Here is a 9355-nt window from a genome sequence, read left to right as displayed (position 1 = left end):
ACCTACTCTTCACTGGGTAATCACACCTACTCTTCACTGGGTAATCTCACCTACTCTTCACTGGGTAACCTCACCTACTCTTCACTGGGTAACCTCACCTACTCTTCACTGGGTAATCTCACCTACTCTTCACTGAATAATCTCACCTACTCTTCACTGGGTAACCTCACCTACTCTTCACTGGGTAACCTCACCTACTCTTCACTGGGTAATCTCACCTACTCTTCACTGGGTAATCTCACCTACTCTTCACTGGGTAATCTCACCTACTCTTCACTGGGTAATCTCACCTACTCTTCACTGGGTAATCTCACCTACTCTTCACTGGGTAATCTCACCTACTCTTCACTGGGTAATCTCACCTACTCTTCACTGGGTAATCTCACCTAATCTTCACTGGGTAATCTCACCTACTCTTCACTGGGTAATCTCACCTACTCTTCACTGGGTAATCTCACCTACTCTTCACTGGGTAATCTCACCTACTCTTCACTGGGTAATCTCACCTACTCTTCACTGGGTAATCTCACCTACTCTTCACTGAATGATCTCACCTACTCTTCACTGGGTAATCTCACCTACTCTTCACTGGATAACCTCACCTACTCTTCACTGGGTAATGTCACCTACTCTTCACTGGGTAAACTCACCTACTCTTCACTGGATAACCTTACCTACTCTTAAGAACATAAGCACTAGGAGCAGGAATAGGCCATCTGGCCCCTCGAGCCTGCTCCGCCATTCAATGAGATCATGGCTGATCTTTTGTGGACTCAGCTCCACTTTCCAGCCCGAACACCATAACCCTTAATCCCTTTATTCTTCAAAAAACTATTTATCTTTACCTTAAAAACATTTAATGAAGGAGCCTCAACTGCTTCACTGGGCAAGGAATTCCATAGATTCACAACCCTTTGGGTGAAGAAGTTCCTCCTAAACTCAGTCCTAAATTGACTTCCCCTTATTTTGAGGCTATGTCCCCTAGTTCTGTTTTCACCCACCAGTGGAAACAACCTGCCCGCATCTATCCTATCTATTCCCTTCATAATTTTATATGTTTCTATAAGATCCCCCCTCACCCTTCTAAATTCCAACGAGTACAGTCCCAATCTACTCAACCTCTCCTCATAATCCAACCCCTTCAGCTCTGGATTAACCTAGTGAATCTCCTCTGCACACCCTCCAGTGCCAGTCTGTCCTTTCTCAAGAAAGAAGACCAAAACTGAACACAATACTCCAGGTGTGGCCTCACTAACACCTTATACAATTGCAACATAACCTCCCTAGTCTTAAACTCCATCCCTCTAGCAATGAAGGACAAAATTCCATTTGCCTTCTTAATCACCTGTTGCACCTGTAAACCATCTTTCTGTGACTCATGCACTAGCACACCCAGGTCTCTCTGCACAGCGGCATGCTTTAATATTTTATCTTTTAAGTAATAATCCCGTTTGCTGTTATTCCTACCAAAATGGATAACCTCACATTTGTCAATGTTGCATTCCATCTGCCAGACCCTAGCCCATTCACTTAACCTATCCAAATCCCTCTGCAGACATCCAGTATCCACTGCACTTTTCGCTTTACCACTCATCTTAGTGTCATCTGCAAACTTGGACACATTGCCCTTGGTCCCCAACTCCAAATCATCTATGTAAATTGTGAACAATTGTGGGCCCAACACGGATCCCTGAGGGACACCACTAGCTACTGATTGCCAACCAGAGAAACACCCATTAATCCCCACTCTTTGCTTTCTGTTAATTAACCAATCTTCTATCCATGCTACTACTTTACCCTTAATGCCATGCATCTTTATCTTATGCAGCAACCTTTTGTGTGGCACCTTGTCAAAGGCTTTCTGGAAATCCAGATATACCACATCCATTGGCTCCCCGTTATCTACTGCACTGGTAATGTCCTCAAAAAATTCCACCAGATTAGTTAGGCACGACCTGCCCTTTATGAACCCATGCTGCGTCTGCCCAATGGGACAATTTCTATCCAGATGCCTCGCTATTTCTTCCTTGATGATAGATTCTAACATCTTCCCTACTACCGAAGTTAAGCTCACTGGCCTATAATTTCCTGCTCTCTGCCTACCTCCTTTTTTAAAAAGTGGTGTCACATTTGCTAATTTCCAATCCACCGGGAATTTTGGTAAATCATCATAAGTGCATCTGCAATTTCCCTAGCCATCTCTTTTAGCACTCTGGGATGCATTCCATCAGGGCCAGGAGAATTGTCTACCTTTAGCCCCATTAGCTTGCCCATCACTACCTCCTTAGTGATAACAATCCTCTCAAGGTCCTCACCTGCCATAGCCTAATTTCTATCAGTCGCTGGCATGTTATTTGTGTCTTCCACTGTGAAGACCGACCCAAAAAACCTGTTCAGTTCCTCAGCCATTTCCTCATCTCCCATTATTAAAACTCCCTTCTCATCCTCTAAAGGACCAATATTTACCTTAGCCACTCTTTTATGTTTTATATATTTGTAAAAACTTTTACTGTCTGTTTTTATATTCTGAGCAAGTTTACTCTCATACTGTATCTTACTCTTCTTTATAGCTTTTTTAGTAGCTTTCTGTCACCCCCTAAAGATTTCCCAGTCCTCTAGTCTCCCACCAATCTTTGCCACTTTATATGCTTTTTCCTTCAATTTGATACTCTCCCTTATTTCCTTAGATATCCACAGTCGATTTTCCCTCTTTCTACCGTCCTTCCTTTTTGTTGGTATAAATCTTCGCTGAGCACTGTGAAAAATCGCTTGGAATGTTCTCCACTGTTCCTCAACTGTTCCACCATAAAGTCTTTGCTCCCAGTCTACCTTAGCTAGTTCTTCTCTCATCCCATTGTAATCTCCTTTGTTTAAACACAAAACACTAGTATTTGATTTTACTTTCTCACCCTCCATCTGTATTTTAAATTCCACGATATTGTGATCGCTCCTTCTGAGAGGATCCCTAACTATGAGATCATGATTCAATCCTGTCTCATTACACAGGACAAGATCTAGGACCGCTTGTTCCCTCGTAGGTTCCATTACATACTGTTCTAGGAAACTATCGCGGATACATTCTATAAACTCCTCCTCACGGTTGCCTTGACCGACCTGGTTAAACCAATCGACATGTAGATTAAAATCCCCCATGATAACTGCTGTACCATTTCTACATGCATCAGTTATTTCTTTGTTTATTGCCTGCCCCACCATAACGTTACTATTTGGTGGCCGATAGACTACTCCTATCAGTGACTTTTTCGCCTTACTATTCCTGATTTCCACCCAAATGGATTCAACCTTATCCTCCATAGCACCGATGTCGTCCCTTACTATTGCCCAGATGTCATCCTTAAATAACAGAGCAACACCACCTCCCTTACCATCCACTCTGTCCTTTCGAATAGTTTGATACCCTCGGATATTTAACTCCCAGTCGTGACCATCCTTTAACCATGTTTCAGTAATGGCCACTAAATCATAGTCATTCACGATAATTTGTGCCATCAACTCATTTACTTTATTCCGAATACTACGAGCATTCAGGTAAAGTACACTTATGTTGGGTAATCTCACCTACTCTTCACTGGGTAATCTCACCTACACTTCACTGGGTAATCTCACCTACACTTCACTGGGTAATCTCACCTAATCTTCACTGGGTAATCTCACCTACTCTTCACTGGGTAATCTCACTTACTCTTCACTGGGTAATCTCACCTGCTCTTCACTGGGTAATCTCACCTAATCTTCACTTGGTAATCTCACCTAATCTTCACTTGGTAATCTCACCTACTCTTCACTGGGTAATCTCACCTACTCTTCACTGGGTAAACTCACCTACTCTTCACTGGGTAATATCACCTACTCTTCACTGGGTAATCTCACTTACTCTTCACTGGGTAATCTCACCTGATCTTCACTTGGTAATCTCACCTACTCTTCACTGGGTAATCTCACCTACTCTTCACTGGGTAAACTCACCTACTCTTCACTGGATAATCTCACCTACTCTTCACTGGGTAATCACACCTATTCATCACTGCCTAACCCCCCCCCCCCCCCCCCCCCGCCCCATTCCCTTCACTGCGTTTTCTCACTTACGTTTCACTGGGAAATCTCCCTTACTGACCAGCGACTAACTTCAGCTACTCTTCACTGGAGGACCTCACCTACTCTTATAATCTGTCATGGAAATACTGATCAGCAGAGAGAATACATGTGGCAGTAAACAGATGACAGGAGATGTACAGACTGCCACCGTCGTTAGCCAGTCAGAACAGCACAGTCCTGAGTCCTCAAACACTAAAGAGTATTCAGACTGACTTCCTTGTGATCCTCCTTCTCTCTTTGTGGAGCATCATCATTGCATATCCTGGAATGTTCCCCAATGGTCAAACCAACCGATCGCACACAAGATTTTTTAAAAATGTCATTCCCGGATGAAGGCATCACTGGCTGTGCCAGCATTTATTGCCCATTCCTAATTGCCCTTGCTAGGCTATTTAAGAGGCAACACATTGATGTGGGTCTGGAGTCACATGTAGACCAGACCAGGTAAGGATGGCAGATTTCCTTCCCTAAAGGACATTAGTGAACCAGATGGGTTTTTACGACAATCGATAAAGGTTTCATGGTCACCATTAGACTTTTAATTCCAGATTTTTATTGAATTCAAATGTCACCATCTGCTGTGGTTGGGTTCCCTGACTGAGAATATACCCTGGGTCCCTGGATAACTAGTCCAGTGACAATACCACTCTGCCACCCCCTCCCCGACCATCAGACCTCTGCTGGAAATGGTACTAGAGAAGGATCAACAGTCTGAAGAGCCTTTACCTCCAAATACAATGATGGCATAGTCGGTAGACACGGCAACCATTATGCACACACGGCAACTTCCCGTCAACGTGCCAGACCACAAGGCATGCTGCAACCTCCCAGCATCAACAATGAAAAGGCATGCGACTCAATCATCTTACCACCACAGGAACACCTTTCCTCAGCCTCTGGGAGCTCCCTGACGGCCCAGATGAAAAAAGTAGACATTGCCAAGCAGACAAATACCACTTTCACCCATCACACAAGAACCACCAAACCAGCCAGATCCACCGACGTGCTTTAACATCAAGCAGTGGAAGAAACAGGTGAAAACGCATCCAAACAGCAAACCAACAACAACCGAACCACTGGACCACATCACTCTCACAACAGAACAGTCAACAAGATGGTGAAGGGTAGGAAACCTCGAGACCTCCTCAACCTCCGACTTCAATGACTCAAAAGGAGGAGATGGAGTAGTGAGAATATTGTAATAATGTTAATACTGTGATGTTGCAACAATAAAGTAAATGTATAAGACGTAAAGTAAGCTAAAGTAACTCTCTACCCATGGGATAAAGGTGTAGGGTGAGGTGTAGTGTTTGGGTCTGGTACTTACAGAGTTAATGTGGGGCTGACAATGTGGATACACATTATGGTGGAATACAATTCTGCTGCTGCTCACTGCCCTCATGGGTGCCCAGCTGAGCTGCCAAATCAATTCTGGTCCTATCCCACTTTGCATCAAGATAGGGCCACACAACATGATCGAGGATATCAACAATGTGAAGGTGAGACTTGGTCTTCAGAGTGACTTTGTGGTGATCACTCTGCCCAATACTGTAATGTATCTGTGATATAAATAATAAATATATGTTAAATATAATAAATATATGTTAAATTGTCTAACTAATTTTATACAGAATATTGATATGCATCTTGTTGATTGGAGTATTGTTATAGGGGTTCCAGGGAATTCTTATAATGGGGGTGGTGAGGATGAGTTCAATTGTGTTTTTGCCTCTGGTTGGTCCAGTCTAGCAGCTATGTCCTTTAGGACCCATCCAGCTCGGTCAGTAGTGGTGTTATTGAGCCACTCTTGGTGTTATTGCCTTTCCTTCTTTTACTCTTTTACTCTGTCCTTTCTGTGGCTCTGTTCCAATTATGGCAATCAGTGAATTTGCCTTTTTTCCATGCTATCTATGTCCGAATGCTTAGAGTCGCCAGGTATCAATGATACCACGACAAGGTTCAACCGGCTATCGATCAAAGAGCCAAACACCAGTTAGTTAGTTCAAGGTCAATGGTACTTTATTTACACACAATTAGTTATGCAACATAAACACTACTAGTTAACTACACCTATCAACTAAGACAACCTGTACTTAACTTCAGGCACCAGGCTTAGGTCAGAGAAACAGTGGCCACTGTTCGATTCTGGATCTATTGAGTCCAAAGGAGTAACTGCTGCTCAGCTGGGCTCATCCGTCTGGTAGCGAGCATTGAACTTGGACTTGCTTCTGGTGTTACTGAAATTGGAGTTGGCCGTGACCGGGGTACCAGGTCAAAGAGAGGACGAACATGTGGCGAACTCTTCTTCTAATACTTGCCGGTTTTCGCGCTCCTTTGGGCGGTCCTTCGATTTGGGCCTTACTAATTGGGTGATCCCTAATCACTCCGTTCGATTCCTTAACCAATATGTGGGCGGGGATCTGGATGGCTGGGCGTGTCCTAAGCGGTCACTGACCCCGTTGTTTGCGTTTCCCTTGAAGAGGGAGTGGCGCCAAAATGTCTGGGACTGTCCCGGTCGCTCGAGTACCAGTCCTTTGTTTTGGTGGAGACGGGCTATCAAATGCTAATCGGCCTGATTAACATGCTAATTGGTCGGAGTTTCGGTACCGTCTGGACTTTTCACTCGCAAATATGCATTTCAGACTCTGAGCTTGTCTGGCTTGTCTTGTCTGGCTGAGTCTTGGCTTGTCCATTTTACCCACTAGGCTTTGCGAGTTTCTCTCCACCTAGTTGTAAGTGGCCATCCCAGATGGCTACAGTGTTGGACATTGAAGTCTCCCACCCAGAGCACATTCTGTGCCTTTGCCACTATCAGTGCTTTTGCTAAGACTGAACATTTGGAAAGACAAAGTTTAGCCACCAGTGTCAGCATGGTTTTAAGAAAGTTAAGTTATGCTTGAAAAACTTGCTTGAGTTTTTTGAGGACGTAACCAGCATGGTGGATAATGGGAAACCTGTGGATGTGGTATATCTAGACTTCCAGAAGGCTCTTGACAAGGTGACGCATAAAAGATTGATCCAGAAGGAAACTAATTCAGCAGGGGCATGGGAACCTGGATTGTAGTTTTGGGGTACGGGAGATTGAGAGTATAGAGGTCAGGAGCACAGATTTGACTTCGCAAGAGGATGCCAGTGTTCAGGTAGGTGGTTTGAAGTGTGTCTACTTCAATGCCAGGAGTATACGAAATAAGGTAGGGGAACTGGCAGCATGGGTTGGTACCTGGGACTTCGATGTTGTGGCCATTTCAGAGACATGGATAGAGCAGGGACAGGAATGGTTGTTGCAGGTTCCGGGGTTTAGGTGTTTTAGTAAGCTCAGAGAAGGGGGCAAAAGAGGGGGAGGTGTGGCGCTGCTAGTCAAGGACAGTATTACGGTGGCGGAAAGGATGCTAGATGGGGACTCTTCTTCTGAGGTAGTATGGGCTGAGGTTAGAAACAGGAAAGGAGAGGTCACCCTGTTGGGAGTTTTCTATAGGCCACCTAATAGTTCTAGGGATGTAGAGGAAAGGATGGCGAAGATGATTCTGGAAAAGAGCGAAAGTAACAGGGTAGTTGTTATGGGAGACTTTAACTTTCCAAATATTGACTGGTAAAGATATAGTTCGAGTACATTAGATGGGTCATTCTTTGCACAATGTGTGCAGGAGGGTTTCCTGACACAATATGTTGACAGGCCAACAAGAGGCGAGGCCACATTGGATTTGGTTTTGGGTAATGAACCAGGCCAGGTGTTAGATCTGGAGGTAGGTGAGCACTTTGGAAACAGTGACCACAATTCGGTGACCTTTACGTTAGTGATGGAAAGGGATAAGTATACCCCGCAGGGCAAGAGTTATAGCTGGGGGAAGGGCAATTATGATGCCATTAGACATGACTTAGGATGTGTTGGTTGGAGAAGTAGGCTGCAAGGGTTGGGCACACTGGATATGTGGAGCTTGTTCAAGGAACAGCTATTGCATGTTCTTGATAAGTACGTACCAGTCAGGCAGGGAGGAAGGGGTCGAGTGAGGGAACCGTGGTTTACCAAAGAAGTGGAATCTCTTGTTAAGAGGAAGAAGGAGGCCTATGTGAAGATGAGGCATGAAGTTTCAGTTGGGGCGTCTGATAGTTACAAGGAAGCGAGGAAGGATCTAAAGAGAGAGCTGAGACGAGCAAGGAGGGGACATGAGAAGTCTTTGGCAGGTAGGATCAAGGAAAACCCAAAAGCTTTCTATAGGTATGTCAGGAATAAAGAATGACTAGGGTAAGAGTAGGGCCAGTCAAGGACAGTGGTGGGAAGTTGTGTGTGGAGGCTGAGGAGATAAGCGAGATACTAAATGAATACTTTTCGTCAGTATTCACTCAAGAAAAAGATAATATTGTGGATGAGAATGCTGAGACCCAGGCTATTAGAATAGATGGCATTGAGGTGCGTAGGGAAGAAGTGTTGGCAATTCTGGACAAGGTGAAAATAGATAAGTCCCCGGGGCCGGATGGGATTTATCCTAGGATTCTCTGGGAAGCCAGGGAAGAGATTGCTGAGCCTTTGGCTTTGATTTTTAGGTCATCATTGGCTACAGGAATAGTGCCAGAGGACTGGAGGATAGCAAATGTGGTCCCTTTGTTCAAGAAGGGGAGTAGAGATAACCCCGGTAACTATAGGCCGGTGAGCCTAACGTCTGTGGTGGGTAAGGTCTTGGAGAGGATTATAAAAGATACGATTTATAATCATCTAGATAGGAATAATATGATTAGGGATAGTCAGCATGGTTTTGTGAAGGGAAGGTCATGCCTCACAAACCTTATCGAGTTCTTTGAGAAGGTGACTGAACAGGTAGACGAGGGTAGAGCAGTTGATGTGGTGTATATGGATTTCAGTAAAGCGTTTGATAAGGTTCCCCACGGTCAGCTATTGCAGAAAATACGGAGGCTGGGGATTGAGGGTGATTTAGGGATGTGGATCAGAAATTGGCTAGTTGAAAGAAGACAGAGAGTGGTAGTTGATGGGAAATGTTCAGAATGGAGTTCAGTTACGAGTGGCGTACCACAAGGATCTGTTCTGGGGCCGTTGCTGTTTGTCATTTTTATAAATGACGTAGAGGAGGGCGCAGAAGGATGGGTGAGTAAATTTGCAGACGACACTAAAGTCGGTGGAGTTGTAGACAGTGCGGAAGGATGTTGCAGGTTACAGAGTGACATAGATAAGCTGCAGAGCTGGGCTGAGAGGTGGCAAATGGAGTTTAATGTGGAGAAGTGTGAG

The sequence above is a fragment of the Scyliorhinus canicula genome, chromosome 8 (genome assembly GCF_902713615.1).
Source record: "Scyliorhinus canicula chromosome 8, sScyCan1.1, whole genome shotgun sequence".
NCBI lineage: Eukaryota > Metazoa > Chordata > Chondrichthyes > Carcharhiniformes > Scyliorhinidae > Scyliorhinus > Scyliorhinus canicula.
The sequence above is the reverse complement of the archived record's forward strand: the minus strand, read 5'-3'. Positions refer to the sequence as shown.